The 20,824-nt window shown below is 52.5% G+C and overlaps 33 non-coding genes across 33 annotated transcripts; all 33 read right to left on the bottom strand.

The window, feature by feature from the left end:
• Positions 1-157: 157 nt before the first annotated feature.
• Positions 158-276, bottom strand: LOC135590098 (5S ribosomal RNA). The gene has a single exon (XR_010477504.1). It is a non-coding gene; the product is annotated as a 5S ribosomal RNA (ribosomal RNA).
• A 544-nt stretch (positions 277-820) lies between these two features.
• On the bottom strand, positions 821-939 carry LOC135592173 (5S ribosomal RNA). The gene has a single exon (XR_010478938.1). It is a non-coding gene; the product is annotated as a 5S ribosomal RNA (ribosomal RNA).
• Positions 940-1,483: 544 nt separating this feature from the next.
• LOC135590164 (5S ribosomal RNA) lies at positions 1,484-1,602 on the bottom strand. Its single transcript, XR_010477570.1, has one exon. It is a non-coding gene; the product is annotated as a 5S ribosomal RNA (ribosomal RNA).
• A 330-nt stretch (positions 1,603-1,932) lies between these two features.
• Positions 1,933-2,051, bottom strand: LOC135589505 (5S ribosomal RNA). Its single transcript, XR_010476912.1, has one exon. It is a non-coding gene; the product is annotated as a 5S ribosomal RNA (ribosomal RNA).
• Positions 2,052-2,595: 544 nt separating this feature from the next.
• On the bottom strand, positions 2,596-2,714 carry LOC135589413 (5S ribosomal RNA). Its single transcript, XR_010476822.1, has one exon. It is a non-coding gene; the product is annotated as a 5S ribosomal RNA (ribosomal RNA).
• Positions 2,715-3,054: 340 nt separating this feature from the next.
• LOC135590607 (5S ribosomal RNA) lies at positions 3,055-3,173 on the bottom strand. The gene has a single exon (XR_010478013.1). It is a non-coding gene; the product is annotated as a 5S ribosomal RNA (ribosomal RNA).
• A 544-nt stretch (positions 3,174-3,717) lies between these two features.
• Positions 3,718-3,836, bottom strand: LOC135592051 (5S ribosomal RNA). Its single transcript, XR_010478816.1, has one exon. It is a non-coding gene; the product is annotated as a 5S ribosomal RNA (ribosomal RNA).
• Positions 3,837-4,176: 340 nt separating this feature from the next.
• Positions 4,177-4,295, bottom strand: LOC135591532 (5S ribosomal RNA). The gene has a single exon (XR_010478553.1). It is a non-coding gene; the product is annotated as a 5S ribosomal RNA (ribosomal RNA).
• Positions 4,296-4,839: 544 nt separating this feature from the next.
• Positions 4,840-4,958, bottom strand: LOC135589429 (5S ribosomal RNA). Its single transcript, XR_010476837.1, has one exon. It is a non-coding gene; the product is annotated as a 5S ribosomal RNA (ribosomal RNA).
• Positions 4,959-5,502: 544 nt separating this feature from the next.
• Positions 5,503-5,621, bottom strand: LOC135591518 (5S ribosomal RNA). Its single transcript, XR_010478550.1, has one exon. It is a non-coding gene; the product is annotated as a 5S ribosomal RNA (ribosomal RNA).
• A 544-nt stretch (positions 5,622-6,165) lies between these two features.
• Positions 6,166-6,284, bottom strand: LOC135592025 (5S ribosomal RNA). The gene has a single exon (XR_010478791.1). It is a non-coding gene; the product is annotated as a 5S ribosomal RNA (ribosomal RNA).
• A 340-nt stretch (positions 6,285-6,624) lies between these two features.
• Positions 6,625-6,743, bottom strand: LOC135591506 (5S ribosomal RNA). Its single transcript, XR_010478544.1, has one exon. It is a non-coding gene; the product is annotated as a 5S ribosomal RNA (ribosomal RNA).
• Positions 6,744-7,287: 544 nt separating this feature from the next.
• LOC135589307 (5S ribosomal RNA) lies at positions 7,288-7,406 on the bottom strand. Its single transcript, XR_010476715.1, has one exon. It is a non-coding gene; the product is annotated as a 5S ribosomal RNA (ribosomal RNA).
• Positions 7,407-7,950: 544 nt separating this feature from the next.
• On the bottom strand, positions 7,951-8,069 carry LOC135589401 (5S ribosomal RNA). The gene has a single exon (XR_010476810.1). It is a non-coding gene; the product is annotated as a 5S ribosomal RNA (ribosomal RNA).
• Positions 8,070-8,409: 340 nt separating this feature from the next.
• LOC135590952 (5S ribosomal RNA) lies at positions 8,410-8,528 on the bottom strand. The gene has a single exon (XR_010478355.1). It is a non-coding gene; the product is annotated as a 5S ribosomal RNA (ribosomal RNA).
• A 544-nt stretch (positions 8,529-9,072) lies between these two features.
• Positions 9,073-9,191, bottom strand: LOC135589504 (5S ribosomal RNA). The gene has a single exon (XR_010476911.1). It is a non-coding gene; the product is annotated as a 5S ribosomal RNA (ribosomal RNA).
• Positions 9,192-9,735: 544 nt separating this feature from the next.
• On the bottom strand, positions 9,736-9,854 carry LOC135591494 (5S ribosomal RNA). Its single transcript, XR_010478537.1, has one exon. It is a non-coding gene; the product is annotated as a 5S ribosomal RNA (ribosomal RNA).
• A 544-nt stretch (positions 9,855-10,398) lies between these two features.
• On the bottom strand, positions 10,399-10,517 carry LOC135591482 (5S ribosomal RNA). Its single transcript, XR_010478534.1, has one exon. It is a non-coding gene; the product is annotated as a 5S ribosomal RNA (ribosomal RNA).
• Positions 10,518-11,061: 544 nt separating this feature from the next.
• LOC135590478 (5S ribosomal RNA) lies at positions 11,062-11,180 on the bottom strand. Its single transcript, XR_010477886.1, has one exon. It is a non-coding gene; the product is annotated as a 5S ribosomal RNA (ribosomal RNA).
• A 544-nt stretch (positions 11,181-11,724) lies between these two features.
• Positions 11,725-11,843, bottom strand: LOC135591317 (5S ribosomal RNA). Its single transcript, XR_010478478.1, has one exon. It is a non-coding gene; the product is annotated as a 5S ribosomal RNA (ribosomal RNA).
• Positions 11,844-12,183: 340 nt separating this feature from the next.
• On the bottom strand, positions 12,184-12,302 carry LOC135589366 (5S ribosomal RNA). Its single transcript, XR_010476775.1, has one exon. It is a non-coding gene; the product is annotated as a 5S ribosomal RNA (ribosomal RNA).
• Positions 12,303-12,846: 544 nt separating this feature from the next.
• Positions 12,847-12,965, bottom strand: LOC135589377 (5S ribosomal RNA). Its single transcript, XR_010476786.1, has one exon. It is a non-coding gene; the product is annotated as a 5S ribosomal RNA (ribosomal RNA).
• A 544-nt stretch (positions 12,966-13,509) lies between these two features.
• Positions 13,510-13,628, bottom strand: LOC135589936 (5S ribosomal RNA). Its single transcript, XR_010477342.1, has one exon. It is a non-coding gene; the product is annotated as a 5S ribosomal RNA (ribosomal RNA).
• A 544-nt stretch (positions 13,629-14,172) lies between these two features.
• On the bottom strand, positions 14,173-14,290 carry LOC135590282 (5S ribosomal RNA). Its single transcript, XR_010477689.1, has one exon. It is a non-coding gene; the product is annotated as a 5S ribosomal RNA (ribosomal RNA).
• A 544-nt stretch (positions 14,291-14,834) lies between these two features.
• Positions 14,835-14,953, bottom strand: LOC135590337 (5S ribosomal RNA). Its single transcript, XR_010477744.1, has one exon. It is a non-coding gene; the product is annotated as a 5S ribosomal RNA (ribosomal RNA).
• A 544-nt stretch (positions 14,954-15,497) lies between these two features.
• LOC135590501 (5S ribosomal RNA) lies at positions 15,498-15,616 on the bottom strand. The gene has a single exon (XR_010477909.1). It is a non-coding gene; the product is annotated as a 5S ribosomal RNA (ribosomal RNA).
• Positions 15,617-16,160: 544 nt separating this feature from the next.
• LOC135590171 (5S ribosomal RNA) lies at positions 16,161-16,279 on the bottom strand. The gene has a single exon (XR_010477578.1). It is a non-coding gene; the product is annotated as a 5S ribosomal RNA (ribosomal RNA).
• A 544-nt stretch (positions 16,280-16,823) lies between these two features.
• Positions 16,824-16,942, bottom strand: LOC135589721 (5S ribosomal RNA). Its single transcript, XR_010477128.1, has one exon. It is a non-coding gene; the product is annotated as a 5S ribosomal RNA (ribosomal RNA).
• Positions 16,943-17,486: 544 nt separating this feature from the next.
• On the bottom strand, positions 17,487-17,605 carry LOC135590641 (5S ribosomal RNA). The gene has a single exon (XR_010478047.1). It is a non-coding gene; the product is annotated as a 5S ribosomal RNA (ribosomal RNA).
• A 545-nt stretch (positions 17,606-18,150) lies between these two features.
• Positions 18,151-18,269, bottom strand: LOC135590696 (5S ribosomal RNA). Its single transcript, XR_010478102.1, has one exon. It is a non-coding gene; the product is annotated as a 5S ribosomal RNA (ribosomal RNA).
• A 544-nt stretch (positions 18,270-18,813) lies between these two features.
• Positions 18,814-18,932, bottom strand: LOC135589268 (5S ribosomal RNA). The gene has a single exon (XR_010476677.1). It is a non-coding gene; the product is annotated as a 5S ribosomal RNA (ribosomal RNA).
• A 958-nt stretch (positions 18,933-19,890) lies between these two features.
• LOC135590072 (5S ribosomal RNA) lies at positions 19,891-20,009 on the bottom strand. The gene has a single exon (XR_010477479.1). It is a non-coding gene; the product is annotated as a 5S ribosomal RNA (ribosomal RNA).
• Positions 20,010-20,553: 544 nt separating this feature from the next.
• Positions 20,554-20,672, bottom strand: LOC135589266 (5S ribosomal RNA). The gene has a single exon (XR_010476675.1). It is a non-coding gene; the product is annotated as a 5S ribosomal RNA (ribosomal RNA).
• Positions 20,673-20,824: the final 152 nt, after the last annotated feature.

The raw sequence follows: 20,824 nt of genomic DNA, 5'->3' as shown, positions 1-20,824 counted from the left end.
TTGTATGTTTTATGAAGAAATTTTTAGATGATGATTTCATTATTCTCCTGCTATATATATGTTAATGACATATTTATTGTTGGCCATAATGCTGGAAAAATTGAAAAGCTTAAATGAGAGTTTTAAGTAAGTCTTTTGGCCGCTCGGGGCGCAAAAAGGAGTGCAACACGAGGACTTCCCAGGGGGTCACCCATCCTAGTACTACTCTCGCCCAAGCAGGCTTAACTTCGGAGTTCTGATGGGATCCGGTGCTTTAGTGCTGGTATGATGGCAATCGTTTTGTGTGCGTCGTCCCTCGCCTTTGTGCACGTCGCGGACGGCGCATCGACGACCGGAGCCCCGAAACCTCTCGAACGATCTCGGAATCGCCATTGTCGGATCCCTCCGATGCCCACGAGGCCGACCGCGTACCGGACACGGCAAGCGCGCGCCGAAACCATCGGGACTTTCTCGAACGAACTCGGAATCGCTATTGCGGCCCCATTCCGGAAAGCTCTCTCCGAGCCCCACGAGACTGACTGCGTAGCGGTCACGGCAAATTCCGAGGCCCAAAACCATCGCCTCGGAGGTCGACAGGAGAGGTTTTGGCCGCTCGGGGCGCAAAAAGGAGTGCAACACGAGGACTTCCCAGGGGGTCACCCATTCTAGAACCATGTCTGGTCATTGTATGTTTTATGAAGAAATTTTTAGATGATGATTTCATTATTCTCCTGCTATATATATGTTAATGACATATTTATTGTTGGCCATAATGCTGGAAAAATTGAAAAGCTTAAATGAGAGTTTTAAGTAAGTCTTTTGGCCGCTCGGGGCGCAAAAAGGAGTGCAACACGAGGACTTCCCAGGGGGTCACCCATTCTAGTACTACTCTCGCCCAAGCACGCTTAACTTCGGAGTTCTGATGGGATCCGGTGCTTTAGTGCTGGTATGATCGCACTCGTTATGTGTGCGTCGTCCCTCGCCTTTATGCACGTCGCGGACGGCACATCGACGACCGGAGCCCCGAAACCTCTCGAACGATCTCGGAATCGCCATTGTCGGATCCCTCCGATGCCCACGAGGCCGACCGCGTACCGGACACGGCAAGCGCGCGCCGAAACCATCGGGACTTTCTCGAACGAACTCGGAATCGCTATTGCGGCCCCATTCCGGAAAGCTCTCTCCGAGCCCCACGAGACTGACTGCGTAGCGGTCACGGCAAATTCCGAGGCCCAAAACCATCGCCTCGGAGGTCGACGGGAGAGGTTTTGGCCGCTCGGGGCGCAAAAAGGAGTGCAACACGAGGACTTCCCAGGGGGTCACCCATCCTAGAACCATGTCTGGTCATTGTTTGTTTTATGAAGAAATTTTTAGATGATGATTTCATTATTCTCCTGCTATATATATGTTAATGATATATTTATTGTTGGCCATAATGCTGGAAAAATTGAAAAGCTTAAAAGAGAGTTTTAAGTAAGTCTTTTGGCCGCTCGGGGCACAAAAAGGAGTACAACACGAGGACTTCCCAGGGGGTCACCCATTCTAGTGCTACTCTCGCCCAAGCACGCTTAACTTCGGAGTTCTGATGGGATCCGGTGCTTTAGTGCTAGTATGATCGCACTCGTTTTGTGTGCGTCGTCCCTCACCTTTGTGCACGTCGCTGACGGCGCATCGACGACCGGAGCCCCAAAACCTCTCGAACGATCTCGGAATCGCCATTGTCGGATTCCTCCGATGCCCACGAGGCCGACCGCGTACCGGACACGGCAAGCGCGCGCCGAAACCATCGGGACTTTCTCGAACGAACTCGGAATCGCTATTGCGGCCCCATTCCGAAAAGCTCTCTCCGAGCCCCACGAGACTGACTGCGTAGTGGTCACGGCAAATTCCGAGGCCCAAAACCATCGCCTCGGAGGTCGACGGGAGACGTTTTGGCCGCTCGGGGCGCAAAAAGGAGTGCAACACGAGGACTTCCCAGGGGGTCACCCATCCTAGTACTACTCTCGCCCAAGCAGGCTTAACTTCGGAGTTCTGATGGGATCCGGTGCTTTAGTGCTGGTATGATCGCGCTCGTTTTGTGTGCGTCGTCCCTCGCCTTTGTGCACGTCGCGGACGGCGCATCGACGACCGGAGCCCCGAAACCTCTCGAACGATCTCGGAACCGCCATTGTCGGATCCCTCCGATGCCCACGAGGCCGACCGCGTACCGGACACGGCAAGCGCGCGCCGAAACCATCGGGACTTTCTCGAACGAACTCGGAATCGCTATTGCGGCCCCATTCCGGAAAGCTCTCTCCGAGCCCCACGAGACTGACTGCGTAGCGGTCACGGCAAATTCCGAGGCCCAAAACCATCGCCTCGGAGGTCGACGGGAGAGGTTTTGGCCGCTCGGGGCGCAAAAAGGAGTGCAACACGAGGACTTCCCAAGGGGTCACCCATCCTAGAACCATGTCTGGTCATTGTATGTTTTATGAAGAAATTTTTAGATGATGATTTCATTATTCTCCTGCTATATATATGTTAATGACATATTTATTGTTGGCCATAATGCTGGAAAAATTGAAAAGCTTAAAAGAGAGTTTTAAGTAAGTCTTTTGGCCGCTCGGGGCGCAAAAAGGAGTGCAACACGAGGACTTCACAGGGGGTCACCCATCCTAGTACTACTCTCGCCCAAGCACGCTTAACTTCGGAGTTCTGATGGGATCCGGTGCTTTAGTGCTGGTATGATCGCACTCGGTTTGTGTGCGTCGTCCCTCGCCTTTGTGCACGTCGCGGACGGCGCATCGACGACAAATTCCGAGGCCCAAAACCATCGCCTCGGAGGTCGACGGGAGAGGTTTTGGCCGCTCGGGGCGCAAAAAGGAGTGCAACACGAGGACTTCCCAGGGGGTCACCCATCCAAGAACCATGTCTGGTCATTGTATGTTTTATGAAGAAATTTTTAGATGATGATTTCATTATTCTCCTGCTATATATATGTTAATGACATATTTATTGTTGGCCATAATGCTGGAAAAATTGAAAAGCTTAAAAGAGAGTTTTAAGTAAGTCTTTTGGCCGCTCGGGGCGCAAAAAGGAGTGCAACACGAGGACTTCCAAGGGGGTCACCCATCCTAGTACTACTTTCGCCCAAGCACGCTTAACTTCGGAGTTTTGATGGGATCCGGTGCTTTAGTGCTGATATGATCGCAATCGTTTTGTGTGCGTCGTCCCTCGACTTTGTGCACGTCGCGGACGGCGCATCGACGACCGGAGCCCCGAAACCTCTCGAACGATCTCGGAATCGCCATTGTCGGATCCCTCCGATGCCCACGAGGCCGACCGCGTACCGGACACGGCAAGCGCGCGCCGAAACCATCGGGACTTTCTCGAACGAACTCGGAATCGCTATTGCGGCCCCATTCCGGAAAGCTCGCTCCGAGCCCCACGAGACTGACTGCGTAGCGGTCACGGCAAATTCCGAGGCCCAAAACCATCGCCTCGGAGGTCGACGGGAGAGGTTTTGGCCGCTCGGGGCGCAGAAAGGAGTGCAACACGAGGACTTCCCAGGGGGTCACCCATCCTAGAACCATGTCTGGTCATTGTATGTTTTATGAAGAAATTTTTAGATGATGATTTCATTATTCTCCTGCTATATATATGTTAATGACATATTTATTGTTGGCCATAATGCTGGAAAAATTTAAAAGCTTAAAAGAGAGTTTTAAGTAAGTCTTTTGGCCGCTCGGGGCGCAAAAAGGAGTGCAACACGAGGACTTCCCAAGGGGTCACCCATCCTAGTACTACTCTCGCCCAAGCACGCTTAACTTCGGAGTTCTGATGGGATCCGGTGCTTTAGTGCTGGTATGATCGCACTCGTTTTGTGTGCGTCGTCCCTCGCCTTTGTGCACGTCGCGGACGGCGCATCGACGACAAATTCCGAGGCCCAAAACCATCGCCTCGGAGGTCGACGGGAGAGGTTTTGGCCGCTCGGGGCGCAAAAAGGAGTGCAACACGAGGACTTCCCAGGGGGTCACCCATCCAAGAACCATGTCTGGTCATTGTATGTTTTATGAAGAAATTTTTAGATGATGATTTCATTATTCTCCTGCTATATATATGTTAATGACATATTTATTGTTGGCCATAATGCTGGAAAAATTGAAAAGCTTAAAAGAGAGTTTTAAGTAAGTCTTTTGGCCGCTCGGGGCGCAAAAAGGAGTGCAACACGAGGACTTCCCAGGGGGTCACCCATCCTAGTACTACTCTCGCCCAAGCAGGCTTAACTTCGGAGTTCTGATGGGATCCGGTGCTTTAGTGCTGGTATGATCGCACTCGTTTTGTGTGCGTCGTCCCTCGCCTTTGTGCACGTCGCGGACGGCGCATCGACGACCGGAGCCCCGAAACCTCTCGAACGATCTCGGAATCGCCATTGTCGGATCCCTCCGATGCCCACGAGGCCGACCGCGTACCGGACACGGCAAGCGCGCGCCGAAACCATCGGGACTTTCTCGAACGAACTCGGAATCGCTATTGCGGCCCCATTCCGGAAAGCTCTCTCCGAGCCCCACGAGACTGACTGCGTAGCGGTCACGGCAAATTCCGAGGCCCAAAACCATCGCCTCGGAGGTCGACGGGAGAGGTTTTGGCCGCTCGGGGCGCAAAAAGGAGTGCAACACGAGGACTTCCCAGGGGGTCACCCATCCTAGAACCATGTCTGGTCATTGTATGTTTTATGAAGAAATTTTTAGATGATGATTTCATTATTCTCCTGATATATATATGTTAATGACATATTTATTGTTAGCCATAATGCTGGAAAAATTGAAAAGCTTAAAAGAGAGTTTTAAGTAAGTCTTTTGGCCGCTCGGGGCGCAAAAAGGAGTGCAACACGAGGACTTCCCAGGGGGTCACCCATCCTAGTACTACTCTCGCCCAAGCAAGCTTAACTTCGGAGTTCTGATGGGATCCGGTGCTTTAGTGCTGGTATGATCGCGCTCGTTTTGTGTGCGTCGTCCCTCGCCTTTGTGCACGTCGCGGACGGCGCATCGACGACCGGAGCCCCGAAACCTCTCGAACGATCTCGGAACCGCCATTGTCGGATCCCTCCGATGCCCACGAGGCCGACCGCGTACCGGACACGGCAAGCGCGCGCCGAAACCATCGGGACTTTCTCGAACGAACTCGGAATCGCTATTGCGGCCCCATTCCGGAAAGCTCTCTCCGAGCCCCACGAGACTGACTGCGTAGCGGTCACGGCAAATTCCGAGGCCCAAAACCATCGCCTCGGAGGTCGACGGGAGAGGTTTTGGCCGCTCGGGGCGCAAAAAGGAGTGCAACACGAGGACTTCCCAGGGGGTCACCCATCCTAGAACCATGTCTGGTCATTGTATGTTTTATGAAGAAATTTTTAGATGATGATTTCATTATTCTCCTGCTATATATATGTTAATGACATATTTATTGTTGGCCATAATGCTGGAAAAATTGAAAAGCTTAAAAGAGAGTTTTAAGTAAGTCTTTTGGCCGCTCGGGGCGCAAAAAGGAGTGCAACACGAGGACTTCCCAGGGGGTCACCCATCCTAGTACTACTCTCGCCCAAGCAGGCTTAACTTCGGAGTTCTGATGGGATCCGGTGCTTTAGTGCTGGTATGATCGCACTCATTTTGTGTGCGTCGTCCCTCGCCTTTGTGCACGTCGCGGACGGCGCATCGACGACCGGAGCCCCGAAACCTCTCGAACGATCTCGTAATCGCCATTGTCGGATCCCTCCGATGCCCACGAGGCCGACCGCGTACCGGACACGGCAAGCGCGCGCCGAAACCATCAGGACTTTCTCGAACGAACTCGGAATCGCTATTGCGGCCCCATTCCGGAAAGCTCTCTCCGAGCCCCACGAGACTGACTGCGTAGCGGTCACGGCAAATTCCGAGGCCCAAAACCATCGCCTCGGAGGTCGACGGGAGAGGTTTTGGCCGCTCGGGGCACAGAAAGGAGTGCAACACGAGGACTTCCCAGGGGGTCACCCATCCTAGAACCATGTCTGGTCATTGTATGTTTTATGAAGAAATTTTTAGATGATGATTTCATTATTCTCCTGCTATATATATGTTAATGACATATTTATTGTTGGCCATAATGCTGGAAAAATTTAAAAGCTTAAAAGAGAGTTTTAAGTAAGTCTTTTGGCCGCTCGGGGCGCAAAAAGGAGTGCAACACGAGGACTTCCCAAGGGGTCACCCATCCTATTACTACTCTCGCCCAAGCACGCTTAACTTCGGAGTTCTGATGGGATCCGGTGCTTTAGTGCTGGTATGATCGCACTCGTTTTGTGTGCGTCGTCCCTCGCCTTTGTGCACGTCGCGGACGGCGCATCGACGACAAATTCCGAGGCCCAAAACCATCGCCTCGGAGGTCGACGGGAGAGGTTTTGGCCGCTCGGGGCGCAAAAAGGAGTGCAACACGAGGACTTCCCAGGGGGTCACCCATCCAAGAACCATGTCTGGTCATTGTATGTTTTATGAAGAAATTTTTAGATGATGATTTCATTATTATCCTGCTATATATATGTTAATGACATATTTATTGTTGGCCATAATGCTGGAAAAATTGAAAAGCTTAAAAGAGAGTTTTAAGTAAGTCTTTTGGCCGCTCGGGGCGCAAAAAGGAGTGCAACACGAGGACTTCCCAGGGGGTCACCCATCCTAGTACTACTCTCGCCCAAGCAGGCTTAACTTCGGAGTTCTGATGGGATCCGGTGCTTTAGTGCTGGTATGATCGCACTCGTTTTGTGTGCGTCGTCCCTCGCCTTTGTGCACGTCGCGGACGGCGCATCGACGACCGGAGCCCCGAAACCTCTCGAACGTTCTCGGAATCGCCATTGTCGGATCCCTCCGATGCCCACGAGGCCGACCGCGTACCGGACACGGCAAGCGCGCGCCGAAACCATCGGGACTTTCTCGAACGAACTCGGAATCGCTATTGCGGCCCCATTCCGGAAAGCTCTCTCCGAGCCCCACGAGACTGACTGCGTAGCGGTCACGGCAAATTCCGAGGCCCAAAACCATCGCCTCGGAGGTCGACGGGAGAGGTTTTGGCCGCTCGGGGCGCAAAAAGGAGTGCAACACGAGGACTTCCCAGGGGGTCACCCATCCTAGAACCATGTCTGGTCATTGTATGTTTTATGAAGAAATTTTTAGATGATGATTTCATTATTCTCCTGCTATATATATGTTAATGACATATTTATTGTTAGCCATAATGCTGGAAAAATTGAAAAGCTTAAAAGAGAGTTTTAAGTAAGTCTTTTGGCCGCTCGGGGCGCAAAAAGGAGTGCAACACGAGGACTTCCCAGGGGGTCACCCATCCTAGTACTACTCTCGCCCAAGCAGGCTTAACTTCGGAGTTCTGATGGGATCCGGTGCTTTAGTGCTGGTATGATCGCTCTCGTTTTGTGTGCGTCGTCCCTCGCCTTTGTGCACGTCGCGGACGGCGCATCGACGACCGGAGCCCCGAAACCTCTCGAACGATCTCGGAACCGCCATTGTCGGATCCCTCCGATGCCCACGAGGCCGACCGTTTACCGGACACGGCAAGCGCGCGCCGAAACCATCGGGACTTTCTCGAACGAACTCGGAATCGCTATTGCGGCCCCATTCCGGAAAGCTCTCTCCGAGCCCCACGAGACTGACTGCGTAGCGGTCACGGCAAATTCCGAGGCCCAAAACCATCGCCTCGGAGGTCGACGGGAGAGGTTTTGGCCGCTCGGGGCGCAAAAAGGAGTGCAACACGAGGACTTCCCAAGGGGTCACCCATCCTAGAACCATGTCTGGTCATTGTATGTTTTATGAAGAAATTTTTAGATGATGATTTCATTATTCTCCTGCTATATATATGTTAATGACATATTTATTGTTGGCCATAATGCTGGAAAAATTGAAAAGCTTAAAAGAGAGTTTTAAGTAAGTCTTTTGGCCGCTCGGGGCGCAAAAAGGAGTGCAACACGAGGACTTCACAGGGGGTCACCCATCCTAGTACTACTCTCGCCCAAGCACGCTTAACTTCGGAGTTCTGATGGGATCCGGTGCTTTAGTGCTGGTATGATCGCACTCGGTTTGTGTGCGTCGTCCCTCGCCTTTGTGCACGTCGCGGACGGCGCATCGACGACAAATTCCGAGGCCCAAAACCATCGCCTCGGAGGTCGACGGGAGAGGTTTTGGCCGCTCGGGGCGCAAAAAGGAGTGCAACACGAGGACTTCCCAGGGGGTCACCCATCCAAGAACCATGTCTGGTCATTGTATGTTTTATGAAGAAATTTTTAGATGATGATTTCATTATTCTCCTGCTATATATATGTTAATGACATATTTATTGTTGGCCATAATGCTGGAAAAATTGAAAAGCTTAAAAGAGAGTTTTAAGTAAGTCTTTTGGCCGCTCGGGGCGCAAAAAAGAGTGAAACAAGAGGACTTCCCAGGGGGTCACCCATCCTAGTACTACTCTCGCCCAAACACGCTTAACTTCGGAGTTCTGATGGAATCCGGTGCTTTAGTGCTGGTATGATCGAACTCTTTTTGTGTGCGTCGTCCCTCGCCTTTGTGCACGTCGCGGACGGCGCATCGCCGACCGGAGCCCCGAAACCTCTCGAACGATCTCGGAATCGCCATTGTCGGATCCCTCCGATGCCCACGAGGCCGACCGCGTACCGGACACGGCAAGCGCGCGCCGAAACCATCGGGACTTTCTCGAACGAACTCGGAATCGCTATTGCGGCCCCATTCCGGAAAGCTCTCTCCGAGCCCCACGAGACTGACTGCGTAGCGGTCACGGCAAATTCCGAGGCCCAAAACCATCGCCTCGGAGGTCGACGGGAGAGGTTTTGGCCGCTCGGGGCGCAAAAAGGAGTGCAACACGAGGACTTCCCAGGGGGTCACCCATCCTAGAACCATGTCTGGTCATTGTATGTTTTATGAAGAAATTTTTAGATGATGATTTCATTATTCTCCTGCTATATATATGTTAATGACATATTTATTGTTAGCCATAATGCTGGAAAAATTGAAAAGCTTAAAAGAGAGTTTTAAGTAAGTCTTTTGGCCGCTCGGGGCGCAAAAAGGAGTGCAACACGAGGACTTCCCAGGGGGTCACCCATCCTAGTACTACTCTCGCCCAAGCAGGCTTAACTTCGGAGTTCTGATGGGATCCGGTGCTTTAGTGCTGGTATGATCGCGCTCGTTTTGTGTGCGTCGTCCCTCGCCTTTGTGCACGTCGCGGACGGCGCATCGACGACCGGAGCCCCGAAACCTCTCGAACGATCTCGGAACCGCCATTGTCGGATCCCTCCGATGCCCACGAGGCCGACCGCGTACCGGACACGGCAAGCGCGCGCCGAAACCATCGGGACTTTCTCGAACGAACTCGGAATCGCTATTGCGGCCCCATTCCGGAAAGCTCTCTCCGAGCCCCACGAGACTGACTGCGTAGCGGTCACGGCAAATTCCGAGGCCCAAAACCATCGCCTCGGAGGTCGACGGGAGAGGTTTTGGCCGCTCGGGGCGCAAAAAGGAGTGCAACACGAGGACTTCCCAGGGGGTCACCCATCCTAGAACCATGTCTGGTCATTGTATGTTTTATGAAGAAATTTTTAGATGATGATTTCATTATTCTCCTGCTATATATATGTTAATGACATATTTATTGTTGGCCATAATGCTGGAAAAATTGAAAAGCTTAAAAGAGAGTTTTAAGTAAGTCTTTTGGCCGCTCGGGGCGCAAAAAGGAGTGCAACACGAGGACTTCCCAGGGGGTCACCCATCCTAGTACTACTCTCGCCCAAGCAGGCTTAACTTCGGAGTTCTGATGGGATCCGGTGCTTTAGTGCTGGTATGATCGCACTCGTTTTGTGTGCGTCGTCCCTCGCCTTTGTGCACGTCGCGGACGGCGCATCGACGACCGGAGCCCCGAAACCTCTCGAACGATCTCGTAATCGCCATTATCGGATCCCTCCGATGCCCACGAGGCCGACCGCGTACCGGACACGGCAAGCGCGCGCCGAAACCATCGGGACTTTCTCGAACGAACTTGGAATCGCTATTGCGGCCCCATTCCGGAAAGCTCTCTCCGAGCCCCACGAGACTGACTGCGTAGCGGTCACGGCAAATTCCGAGGCCCAAAACCATCGCCTCGGAGGTCGACGGGAGAGGTTTTGGCCGCTCGGGGCGCAGAAAGGAGTGCAACACGAGGACTTCCCAGGGGGTCACCCATCCTAGAACCATGTCTGGTCATTGTATGTTTTATGAAGAAATTTTTAGATGATGATTTCATTATTCTCCTGCTATATATATGTTAATGACATATTTATTGTTGGCCATAATGCTGGAAAAATTGAAAAGCTTAAAAGAGAGTTTTAAGTAAGTCTTTTGGCCGCTCGGGGCGCAAAAAGGAGTGCAACACGAGGACTTCCCAGGGGGTCACCCATCCTAGTACTACTCTCGCCCAAGCAGGCTTAACTTCGGAGTTCTGATGGGATCCGGTGCTTTAGTGCTGGTATGATCGCACTCGTTTTGTGTGCGTCGTCCCTCGCCTTTGTGCACGTCGCGGACGGCGCATCGACGACCGGAGCCCCGAAACCTCTCGAACGATCTCGGAACCGCCATTGTCGGATCCCTCCGATGCCCACGAGGCCGACCGCGTACCGGACACGGCAAGCGCGCGCCGAAACCATCGGGACTTTCTCGAACGAACTCGGAATCGCTATTGCGGCCCCATTCCGGAAAGCTCTCTCCGAGCCCCACGAGACTGACTGCGTAGCGGTCACGGCAAATTCCGAGGCCCAAAACCATCGCCTCGGAGGTCGACGGGAGAGGTTTTGGCCGCTCGGGGCGCAAAAAGGAGTGCAACACGAGGACTTCCCAGGGGGTCACCCATCCTAGAACCATGTCTGGTCATTGTATGTTTTATGAAGAAATTTTTAGATGATGATTTCATTATTCTCCTGCTATATATATGTTAATGACATATTTATTGTTGGCCATAATGCTGGAAAAATTGAAAAGCTTAAAAGAGAGTTTTAAGTAAGTCTTTTGGCCGCTCGGGGCGCAAAAAGGAGTGCAACACGAGGACTTCCCAGGGGGTCACCCATCCTAGTACTACTCTCGCCCAAGCAGGCTTAAATTTGGAGTTCTGATGTGATCCGGTGCTTTAGTGCTGGTATGATCGCACTCGTTTTGTGTGCGTCGTCCCTCGCCTTTGTGCACGTCGCGGACGGCGCATCGACGACCGGAGCCCCGAAACCTCTCGAACGATCTCGTAATCGCCATTATCGGATCCCTCCGATGCCCACGAGGCCGACCGCGTACCGGACACGGCAAGCGCGCGCCGAAACCATCGGGACTTTCTCGAACGAACTCGGAATCGCTATTGCGGCCCCATTCCGGAAAGCTCTCTCCGAGCCCCACGAGACTGACTGCGTAGCGGTCACGGCAAATTCCGAGGCCCAAAACCATCGCCTCGGAGGTCGACGGGAGAGGTTTTGGCCGCTCGGGGCGCAGAAAGGAGTGCAACACGAGGACTTCCCAGGGGGTCACCCATCCTAGAACCATGTCTGGTCATTGTATGTTTTATGAAGAAATTTTTAGATGATGATTTCATTATTCTCCTGCTATATATATGTTAATGACATATTTATTGTTGGCCATAATGCTGGAAAAATTGAAAAGCTTAAAAGAGAGTTTTAAGTAAGTCTTTTGGCCGCTCGGGGCGCAAAAAAGAGTGAAACAAGAGGACTTCCCAAGGGGTCACCCATCCTAGTACTACTTTCGCCCAAGAACGCTTAACTTCGGAGTTCTGATTGGATCCGGTGCTTTAGTGCTGGTATGATCGCACTCGTTTTGTTTGCGTCGTCCCTCGCCTTTGTGCACGTCGCGGACGGCGCATCGACGACAAATTCCGAGGCCCAAAACCATCGCCTCGGAGGTCGACGGGAGAGGTTTTGGCCGCTCGGGGCGCAAAAAGGAGTGCAACACGAGGACTTCCCAGGGGGTCACCCATCCAAGAACCATGTCTGGTCATTGTATGTTTTATGAAGAAATTTTTAGATGATGATTTCATTATTCTCCTGCTATATATATGTTAATGACATATTTATTGTTGGCCATAATGCTGGAAAAATTGAAAAGCTTAAAAGAGAGTTTTAAGTAAGTCTTTTGGCCGCTCGGGGCGCAAAAAGGAGTGCAACACGAGGACTTCCAAGGGGGTCACCCATCCTAGTACTACTCTCGCCCAAGCAGGCTTAACTTCGGAGTTCTGATGGGATCCGGTGCTTTAGTGCTGGTATGATCGCACTCGTTTTGTGTGCGTCGTCCCTCGCCTTTGTGCACGTCGCGGACGGCGCATCGACGACCGGAGCCCCGAAACCTCTCGAACGATCTCGGAATCGCCATTGTCGGATCCCTCCGATGCCCACGAGGCCGACCACGTACCGGACACGGCAAGCGCGCGCCGAAACCATCGGGACTTTCTCGAACGAACTCGGAATCGCTATTGCGGCCCCATTCCGGAAAGCTCTTTCCGAGCCCCACGAGACTGACTGCGTAGCGGTCACGGCAAATTCCGAGGCCCAAAACCATAGCCTCGGAGGTCGACGGGAGAGGTTTTGGCCGCTCGGGGCGCAAAAAGGAGTGCAACACGAGGACTTCCCAGGGGGTCACCCATCCAAGAACCATGTCTGGTCATTGTATGTTTTATGAAGAAATTTTTAGATGATGATTTCATTATTCTCCTGCTATATATATGTTAATGACATATTTATTGTTGGCCATAATGCTGGAAAAATTGAAAAGCTTAAAAGAGAGTTTTAAGTAAGTCTTTTGGCCGCTCGGGGCGCAAAAAGGAGTGCAACACGAGGACTTCCCAAAGGGTCACCCATCCTAGTACTACTCTCGCCCAAGCACGCTTAACTTCGGAGTTCTGATGGGATCCGGTGCTTTAGTGCTGGTATGATCGCACTCGTTTTGTTTGCGTCGTCCCTCGCCTTTGTGCACGTCGCGGACGGCGCATCGACGACCGGAGCCCCGAAACCTCTCGAACGATCTCGGAATCGCCATTGTCGGATCCCTCCGATGCCCACGAGGCAGACCGCGTACCGGACACGGCTAGCGCGCGCCGAAACCATCGGGACTTTCTCGAACGAACTCGGAATCGCTATTGCGGCCCCATTCCGAAAAGCTCTCTCCGAGCCCCACGAGACTGACTGCGTAGCGGTCACGGCAAATTCCGAGGCCCAAAACCATCGCCTCGGAGGTCGACGGGAGAGGTTTTGGCCGCTCGGGGCGCAGAAAGGAGTGCAACACGAGGACTTCCCAGGGGGTCACCCATCCTAGAACCATGTCTGGTCATTGTATGTTTTATGAAGAAATTTTTAGATGATGATTTCATTATTCTCCTGCTATATATATGTTAATGACATATTTATTGTTGGCCATAATGCTGGAAAAATTGAAAAGCTTAAAAGAGAGTTTTAAGTAAGTCTTTTGGCTGCTCGGGGCGCAAAAAGGAGTGCAACAGGAGGACTTCCCAGGGGGTCACCCATCCTAGTACTACTCTCGCCCAAGCAGGCTTAACTTCGGAGTTCTGATGGGATCCGGTGCTTTAGTGCTGGTATGATCGCACTCGTTTTGTGTGCGTCGTCCCTCGCCTTTGTGCACGTTGCGGACGGCGCATCGACGACCGGAGCCCCGAAACTTCTCGAACGATCTCGGAATCGCCATTGTCGGATCCCTCCGATGCCCACGAGGCCGACCGCGTACCGGACACGGCAAGCGCGCGCCGAAACCATCGGGACTTTCTCGAACGAACTCGGAATCGCTATTGCGGCCCCATTCCGGAAAGCTCTCTCCGAGCCCCACGAGACTGACTGCGTAGCGGTCACGGCAAATTCCGAGGCCCAAAACCATCGCCTCGGAGGTCGACGGGAGAGGTTTTGGCCGCTCGGGGCGCAAAAAGGAGTGCAACACGAGGACTTCCCAGGGGGTCACCCATCCTAGAACCATGTCTGGTCATTGTATGTTTTATGAAGAAATTTTTAGATGATGATTTCATTATTCTCCTGCTATATATATGTTAATGACATATTTATTGTTGGCCATAATGCTGGAAAAATTGAAAAGCTTAAAAGAGAGTTTTAAGTAAGTCTTTTGGCCGCTCGGGGCGCAAAAAGGAGTGCAACACGAGGACTTCCAGGGGGTCACCCATCCTATTACTACTCTCGCCCAAGCACGCTTAACTTCGGAGTTCTGATGGGATCCGGTGCTTTAGTGCTGGTATGATCGCAATGGTTTTGTGTGCGTCGTCCCTCGCCTTTGTGCACGTCGCGGACGGCGCATCGACGACCGGAGCCCCGAAACCTCTCGAACGATCTCGGAATCGCCATTGTCGGATCCCTCCGATGCCCACGAGGCCGACCGCGTACCGAACACGGCAAGCGCGCGCCGAAACCATCGGGACTTTCTCGAACGAACTCGGAATCGCTATTGCGGCCCCATTCCGGAAAGCTCTCTCCGAGCCCCACGAGACTGACTGCGTAGCGGTCACGGCAAATTCCGAGGCCCAAAACCATCGCCTCGGAGGTCGACGGGAGAGGTTTTGGCCTCTCGGGGCGCAAAAAGGAGTGCAACACGAGGACTTCCCAGGGGGTCACCCATCCTAGAACCATGTCTAGTCATTGTATGTTTTATGAAGAAATTTTTAGATGATGATTTCATTATTCTCCTGCTATATATATGTTAATGACATATTTATTGTTGGCCATAATGCTGGAAAAATTGAAAAGCTTAAAAGAGAGTTTTAAGTAAGTCTTTTGGCCGCTCGGGGCGCAAAAAGGAGTGCAACACGAGGACTTCCAAGGGGGTCAACCATCCTAGTACTACTTTCGCCCAAGCACGCTTAACTTCGGAGTTTTGATGGGATCCGGTGCTTTAGTGCTGGTATGATCGCACTCGTTTTGTGTGCGTCGTCCCTCGCCTTTGTGCACGTCGCGGACGGCGCATCGACGACCGGAGCCCCGAAACCTCTCGAACGATCTCGGAATCGCCATTGTCGGATCCCTCCGATGCCCACGAGGCCGACCGCGTACCGGACACGGCAAGCGCGCGCCGAAACCATCGGGACTTTCTCGAACGAACTCGGAATCGCTATTGCGGCCCCATTCCGGAAAGCTCTCTCCGAGCCCCACGAGACTGACTGCGTAGCGGTCACGGCAAATTCCGAGGCCCAAAACCATCGCCTCGGAGGTCGACGGGAGAGGTTTTGGCCGCTCGGGGCGCAAAAAGGAGTGCAACACGAGGACTTCCCAGGGGGTCACCCATCCTAGAACCATGTCTGGTCATTGTATGTTTTATGAAGAAATTTTTAGATGATGATTTCATTATTCTCCTGCTATATATATGTTAATGACATATTTATTGTTAGCCATAATGCTGGAAAAATTGAAAAGCTTAAAAGAGAGTTTTAAGTAAGTCTTTTGGCCGCTCGGGGCGCAAAAAGGAGTGCAACACGAGGACTTCCCAGGGGGTCACCCATCCTAGTACTACTCTCGCCCAAGCAGGCTTAACTTCGGAGTTCTGATGGTATCCGGTGCTTTAGTGCTGGTATGATCGTACTCGTTTTGTGTGCGTCGTCCCTCGCCTTTGTGCACGTCGCGGACGGCGCATCGACGACCGGAGCCCCGAAACCTCTCGAACGATCTCGGAATCGCCATTGTCGGATCCCTCCGATGCCCACGAGGCCGACCGCGTACCGGACACGGCAAGCGCGCGCCGAAACCATCGGGACTTTCTCGAACGAACTCGGAATCGCTATTGCGGCCCCATTCCGGAAAGCTCTCTCCGAGCCCCACGAGACTGACTGCGTAGCGGTCACGGCAAATTCCGAGGCCCAAAACCATCGCCTCGGAGGTCGACGGGAGAGGTTTTGGCCGCTCGGGGCGCAAAATGGAGTGCAACACGAGGACTTCCCAGGGGATCACCCATCCAAGAACCATGTCTGGTCATTGTATGTTTTATGAAGAAATTTTTAGATGATGATTTCATTATTCTCCTGCTATATATATGTTAATGACATATTTATTGTTGGCCATAATGCTGGAAAAATTGAAAAGCTTAAAAGAGAGTTTTAAGTAAGTCTTTTGGCCGCTCGGGGCGCAAAAAGGAGTGCAACACGAGGACTTCCCAGGGGGTCACCCATCCTAGTACTACTCTCGCCCAAGCAAGCTTAACTTCGGAGTTCTGATGGGATCCGGTGCTTTAGTGCTGGTATGATCGCACTCGTTTTGTGTGCGTCGTCCCTCGCCTTTGTGCACGTCGCGGACGGCGCATCGACGACCGGAGCCCCGAAACCTCTCGAACGATCTCGGAATCGCCATTGTCGGATCCCTCCGATGCCCACGAGGCCGACCGCGTACCGGACACGGCAAGCGCGCGCCGAAACCATCGGGACTTTCTCGAACGAACTCGGAATCGCTATTGCGGCCCCATTCCGGAAAGCTCTCTCCGAGCCCCACGAGACTGACTGCGTAGCGGTCACGGCAAATTCCGAGGCCCAAAACCATCGCCTCGGAGGTCGACGGGAGAGGTTTTGGCCGCTCGGGGCGCAAAAAGGAGTGCAACACGAGGACTTCCCAAGGGGTCACCCATCCTAGAACCATGTCTGGTCATTGTATGTTTTATGAAGAAATTTTTAGATGATGATTTCATTATTCTCCTGCTATATATATGTTAATGACATATTTATTGTTGGCCATAATGCTGGAAAAATTGAAAAGCTTAAAAGAGAGTTTTAAGTAAGTCTTTTGGCCGCTCGGGGCGCAAAAAGGAGTGCAACACGAGGACTTCCCAGGGGGTCACCCATTCTAGTACTACTCTCGCCCAAGCAAGCTTAACTTCGGAGTTCTGATGGGATCCGGTGCTTTAGTGCTGGTATGATCGCACTGGTTTTGTGTGCGTCGTCCCTCGCCTTTGTGCACGTCGCGGACGGCGCATCGACGACCGGAGCCCCGAAACCTCTCGAACGATCTCGTAATCGCCATTGTCGGATCCCTCCGATGCCCACGAGGCCGACCGCGTACCGGACACGACAAGCGCGCGCCGAAACCATCGGGACTTTCTCGAACGAACTCGGAATCGCTATTGCGGCCCCATTCCGGAAAGCTCTCTCCGAGCCCCACGAGACTGACTGCGTAGCGGTCACGGCAAATTCCGAGGCCCAAAACCATCGCCTCGGAGGTCGACGGGAGAGGTTTTGGCCTCTCGGGGCGCAAAAAGGAGTGCAACACGAGGACTTCCCAGGGGGTCACCCATCCTAGAACCATGTCTGGTCATTGTATGTTTTATGAAGAAATTTTTAGATGATGATTTCATTATTCTCCTGCTATATATATGTTAATGACATATTTATTGTTGGCCATAATGCTGGAAAAATTGAAAAGCTTAAAAGAGAGTTTTAAGTAAGTCTTTTGGCCGCTCGGGGCGCAAAAAGGAGTGCAACACGAGGACTTCCCAGGGGGTCACCCATCCTAGTACTACTCTCGCCCAAGCAAGCTTAACTTCGGAGTTCTGATGGGATCCGTTGCTTTAGTGATGGTATGATCGCACTGGTTTTGTGTGCGTCGTCCCTCGCCTTTGTGCACGTCGCGGACGGCGCATCGACGACCGGAGCCCCGAAACCTCTCGAACGATCTCGTAATCGCCATTGTCGGATCCCTCCGATGCCCACGAGGCCGACCGCGTACCGGACACGGCAAGCGCGCGCCGAAACCATCGGGACTTTCTCGAACGAACTCGGAATCGCTATTGCGGCCCCCATTCCGTAAAGCTCTCTCCGAGCCCCACGAGACTGACTGCGTAGCGGTCACGGCAAATTCCGAGGCCCAAAACCATCGCCTCGGAGGTCGACGGGAGAGGTTTTGGCCGCTCGGGGCGCAAAAAGGAGTGCAACACGAGGACTTCCCAGGGGGTCACCCATCCTAGAACCATGTCTGGTCATTGTATGTTTTATGAAGAAATTTTTAGATGATGATTTCATTATTCTCCTGCTATATATATGTTAATGACATATTTATTGTTGGCCATAATGCTGGAAAAATTGAAAAGTTTAAAAGAGAGTTTTAAGTAAGTCTTTTGGCCGCTCGGGGCGCAAAAAGTAGTGCAACACGAGGACTTCACAGGGGGTCACCCATCCTAGTACTACTTTCGCCCAAGCAGGCTTAACTTCGGAGTTCTGATGGGATCCAGTGCTTTAGTGCTGGTATAATCGCACTCGTTTTGTGTGCGTCGTCCCTCGCCTATGTGCACGTCGCGGACGGCGTATCGACGACCGGAGCCCCGAAACCTCTCGAACGATCTCGGAATCGCCATTGTCGGATCCCTCCGATGCCCACGAGGCCGACCGCGTACCGGACACGGCAAGCGCGCGCCGAAACCATCGGGACTTTCTCGAACGAACTCGGAATCGCAATTGCGGCCCCATTCCGGAAAGCTCTCTCCGAGCCCCACGAGACTGACGGCGTAGCGGTCACGGCAAATTCCGAGGCCCAAAACCATCGCCTCGGAGGTCATCGGGAGAGGTTTTGGCCGCTCGGGGCGCAAAAAGGAGTGCAACACGAGGACTTCCCAAGGGGTCACCCATCCTAGAACCATGTCTGGTCATTGTATGTTTTATGAAGAAATTTTTAGATGATGATTTCATTATTCTCCTGCTATATATATGTTAATGACATATTTATTGTTGGCCATAATGCTGGAAAAATTGAAAAGCTTAAAAGAGAGTTTTAAGTAAGTCTTTTGGCCGCCCGGGGCGCAAAAAGGAGTGCAACACGAGGACTTCCCAGGGGGTCACCCATCCTAGTACTACTCTCGCCCAAGCAGGCTTAACTTCGGAGTTCTGATGGGATCCGGTACTTTAGTGCTGGTATGATCGCACTCATTTTGTGTGCGTCGTCCCTCGCCTTTGTGCAGGTCGCGGACGGCGCATCGACGACCGGAGCCCCGAAACCTCTCGAACGATCTCGGAATCGCCATTGTCGGATCCCTCCGATGCATACGAGGCCGACCGCGTACCGGACATGGCAAGCGCGCGCCGAAACCATCGGGACTTTCTCGAACGAACTCGGAATCGCTATTGCGGCCCCATTCCGGAAAGCTCTCTCCGAGCCCCACGAGACTGACTGCGTAGCGGTAACGGCAAATTCCGAGGCCCAAAACCATCGCCTCGGAGGTCGACGGGAGAGGTTTTGGCCGCTCGGGGCGCAGAAAGGAGTGCAACACGAGGACTTCCCAGGGGGTCACCCATCCTAGAACCATGTCTGGTCATTGTATGTTTTATGAAGAAATTTTTAGATGATGATTTCATTATTCTCCTGCTATATATATGTTAATGACATATTTATTGTTGGCCATAATGCTGGAAAAATTGAAAAGCTTAAAAGAGAGTTTTAAGTAAGTCTTTTGGCTGCTCGGGGCGCAAAAACGAGTGCAACACGAGGACTTCCCAGGGGGTCGGGTGATGGGATCCGGTGGTTTAGTGCTGGTATGATCGCATTCGATTTGTGTGCGTCGTCCCTCGCCTTTGTGCACGTCGCGGACGGCGCATCGACGACAAATTCCGAGGCCCAAAACCATCGCCTCGGAGGTCGACGGGAGAGGTTTTGGCCGCTCGGGGCGCAAAAAGGAGTGCAACACGAGGACTTCCCAGGGGGTCACCCATCCTAGAACCATGTCTGGTCATTGTATGTTTTATGAAGAAATTTTTAGATGATGATTTCATTATTCTCCTGCTATATATATGTTAATGACATATTTATTGTTAGCCATAATGCTGGAAAAATTGAAAAGCTTAAAAGAGAGTTTTAAGTAAGTCTTTTGGCCGCTCGGGGCGCAAAAAGGAGTGCAACACAAGGACTTCCCAGGGGCTCACCCATCCTAGTACTACTCTCGCCCAAGCAGGCTTAACTTCGGAGTTCTGATGGGATCCGGTGCTTTAGTGCTGGTATGATCGCACTCGTTTTGTGTGCGTCGTCCCTCGCCTTTGTGCACGTCGCGGACGGCGCATCGACGACCGGAGCCCCGAAACCTCTCGAACGATCTCGGAATCGCCATTGTCGGATCCCTCCGATGCCCACGAGGCCGACCGCGTACCGGACACGGCAAGCGCGCGCCGAAACCATCGGGACTTTCTCGAACGAACTCGGAATCGCTATTGCGGCCCCATTCCGGAAAGCTCTCTCCGAGCCCCACGAGACTGACTGCGTAGCGGTCACGGCAAATTCCGAGGCCCAAAACCATCGCCTCGGAGGTCATCAGGAGAGGTTTTGGCCGCTCGGGGCGCAAAAAGGAGTGCAACACGAGGACTTCCCAAGGGGTCACCCATCCTAGAACCATGTCTGGTCATTGTATGTTTTATGAAGAAATTTTTAGATGATGATTTCATTATTCTCCTGCTATATATATGTTAATGACATATTTATTGTTGGCCATAATGCTGGAAAAATTGAAAAGCTTAAAAGAGAGTTTTAAGTAAGTCTTTTGGCCGCCCGGGGCGCAAAAAGGAGTGCAACACGAGGACTTCCCAGGGGGTCACCCATCCTAGTACTACTCTCGCCCAAGCAGGCTTAACTTCGGAGTTCTGATGGGATCCGGTACTTTAGTGCTGGTATGATCGCACTCATTTTGTGTGCGTCGTCCCTCGCCTTTGTGCAGGTCGCGGACGGCGCATCGACGACCGGAGCCCCGAAACCTCTCGAACGATCTCGGAATCGCCATTGTCGGATCCCTCCGATGCATACGAGGCCGACCGCGTACCGGACATGGCAAGCGCG

The sequence above is a fragment of the Musa acuminata genome, chromosome BXJ1-8 (genome assembly GCF_036884655.1).
Source record: "Musa acuminata AAA Group cultivar baxijiao chromosome BXJ1-8, Cavendish_Baxijiao_AAA, whole genome shotgun sequence".
Taxonomy (NCBI): domain Eukaryota; kingdom Viridiplantae; phylum Streptophyta; class Magnoliopsida; order Zingiberales; family Musaceae; genus Musa; species Musa acuminata.
This window is presented reverse-complemented; position numbering and strand designations above follow the sequence as displayed.